Raw genomic sequence first — 2,831 nt, 5'->3', positions numbered from 1 at the left:
CAGAATCTCAACAGTATTGTTTAATGTTCTATTCCTTGGATCTTAGGTTCATGCTTTTTGGGTGGGCAGTGGCTTCTTGAGTTTTTGTTTTATGCTTAGCTTGCATATATGTTACTAATATTCTTTTGTACATATCAAATATTTCATTTTTAAAAAATTTATATGCAATCCCATTTGTGGAAAAGAGGCCTAGCTTTTGATTTAAAGTGAAAGACATGCAACTCTTCCTTTCACTTGAACTCTTCGGAGCCACTGTAAGGTTATTAAGTGGCCTGATTTCAATTTTGTTGTGTCTCAGGGAATAGGCCTGAGGAAAGGGAGTGAGACAAGAGAATGGCCAGTTAGTGGAGCAATCAAAACACACATTTATAGATGCATTAAGTTTGCTTTTATGGCCTCCGTGTGTGGTACCCCAAAATAATTACAATAGTAACATCAAAGATCACTGATCATGGATCACCATAACAAATATAATAATAATGAAAATGTGTGTAATATCGCAAGAATTACCCAAATGTGACAGACATGAAGTGAGAAAATGCTGCTGGAAAAGTGGCGCTAATAGGCTTGCTCTATGCAGGGTTGCCATAAACCTTCAATCTAAAAAATGTAGTATCTGCGAAGCACAATAAAACAAAGCAGTATGCCTGTAGTAGACATTCATTGTTCAGTAAACATTCTGTACTCAAGGCTGGAAATTAGTAATCACAGTAAACCCTGATACCTTGGGGAAAAGAGAACCACCAGGGAAAGAGAGAATGAGGCTCAAAGCAGTGTTTTCCTAGAAGAATCAGTATTTAAGGTTTTCACAACCAGTTTATGCTTCTTGGTTCATTCCCCCATTTAAGGGCCATGGGGAAAATATCCAAGGCGCTTATAAGGAAAAATGAGTTCGCAGATTGTGTCCTCTTTCATGTAGGTGATTTTTTGCCATCATCTAGCTGTGTGAGAGCCCGAGAAAGAAGGGAACTAAATATTCATTCTTCAGAGTTGCTGACTGAGGAACTAATTGCTAGGAAGTGCCACAAATACGCAAGGCCAAATTGCTTTTTAAGTGTGATAGTTGTGGTAACTGAAAAATCTAGAAGCAATGCAAATATCAAAATGATTTACATTTGGTCCATCCACTCTGGACTATTATGCAGTCGTTAAGAATATTTAGAAAGACTGTAGCAACATGAAAAAAGGCCATGATACGTTAACAAGGGAAAAAAAGCAGGTTATACATTAGAAGGGAAGCGAAGAGTAAAAGATGTCACGTACAAAATTTAAAAGCTATGAAGAATCCTTTTACTTATTCATTGAACAAACATTTATTAAGCACCTTACATCCCAGGCACCAGGTCAAAAAGAAAAGGTTCCTGTAGAAGAAATTAGTTTAGAACAATAGATTTAACAGGATAGAATAATATTACCCCTTCTCACAAAGAGCCACACCTTTCTTTTTTGGTTTAGGTTGTCTCTTCCTCTGTTTCTACAGTTATTTTAACGTAGCAGTAATTTACAATTGCTGCTGCAAAGTTCACCTCTGATTCTTCGTCCTCCTGCTGTTGACGTCTCTGTTTACCGCGTTCCTGCCAGTGTGTGTGCCTGGTGCGGTGGGGGACGGGTAAGTTAAGACCTGACGTCCCAGCCCGGCAGGGCCTCTCCATCTCGCAGCAGGGAAGATAAATGGCTCTAATCCAAGCCTGACTTTGGTAAGTGTCCAAGGGTAAGGCGTTACATTAGAAGGCAAGAAGCGGTCTGGGAGTGTCGAGGCGTTTTACCAGGACCTTGCCGGGAGGGAAAGCAAGGCCGGGTAACGGGTAAAGGTGAGCAGACGGCTGAGGCTGCGAGCACAGCGCGAGGGGGGAGAGGAGGCGCGCGCCTTGGGCTGGCCCCGCCCCCCGGAGGCGGGCTCTGCGCGCTGATTGGCCCGCGCCGGCCTCGCTCCGGGTTGGCGGGAGGTCTCCGAGTCCGCAGTGCCGCGGTGGAGTGACCTGCGAGCAACCGTCTGAGGCCTGGGGCGTCTGGGGAAGGCTGGCCGCTGGCCGGGCCCCGTTCACCAGCCTCGGTTTTCCGCAGGTACTCTCCGCTCGGGGCCCGGCTTCGGGCCTCGCCGGCAACTCTCCAGTTTTGGTTGTGCCTGGTTCCTCTGTCCCCTCTCGCCCCCAACGCCGCTGCCCTCCGTGTGTGAGGCGGCGGCGGGGGCGTTTTGGCCCCTTCCGTACACACTGCCGCCCGTGAGTCCCCCCCTCAGGTGCCGGCGGGGAGGAGGGACGTCGCGGTCGGACGGCGCCGGCCGGCGCAGGGCCGCGGGGCGGGGGACGGCGGCGAAGTAGAAAGAGGGAGGCGGGGCGCCCCCCTCGGCCGGGTTTGTCGGGCTTCGCCGGCACAGTGCTTTTTGGCTCACCTGGTCGTGCTCACTAGTGGGCGGGGGAGGGGAGGGGACAAAGGGCGAGGTGGGGAGATGCGTCCCCGAGTACTAGCCGTGCCCTCTCCTCAGCGGGCGCTCCCCTCCTCGGGAAGGAAGGCCCTGAGGAAAGAGCTCGTGCCTTCCCGCAGCCCGCCCGCCCGCCTGCCTGCCTTTATCCCGCTGGGCGCCGGATAGTGGTATTTTGAGTTCGTCCTGCCTCTTCTCGCGTCCCATTAAACACATCTTTTCTTCGCAGGATCATCTGCACCAGAATCCGGAGACCTGAGCTGCTGTATCTCGGTGCTATGCCCTTGGCCCATTTATCAAAATCTACAAATGTCCGTTTCTTACATTTCCAGTACGACTGGAGCCCAACTAGCTTCAATTAAAAAAAAAAAAAAAATTAAAAAACTTTAGAAGTAATTTAACATTTAAA

At 48.9% G+C, this 2,831-nt stretch overlaps 1 long non-coding RNA gene across 1 annotated transcript; it reads left to right on the top strand.

Moving 5' to 3' along the window:
• LOC309611881 lies at positions 1-2,831 on the top strand. The gene is made up of 2 exons (XR_014234810.1): positions 1-2,064; positions 2,652-2,831. It is a non-coding gene; the product is annotated as an uncharacterized lncRNA (long non-coding RNA).

This window comes from Balaenoptera borealis, assembly GCF_965194805.1.
Source record: "Balaenoptera borealis genome assembly, chromosome: 15".
In the NCBI taxonomy this organism is placed as follows: domain Eukaryota; kingdom Metazoa; phylum Chordata; class Mammalia; order Artiodactyla; family Balaenopteridae; genus Balaenoptera; species Balaenoptera borealis.
Note: the sequence above shows the minus strand (reverse complement) of the source record. Positions and strands in the feature narration are given on the sequence as shown.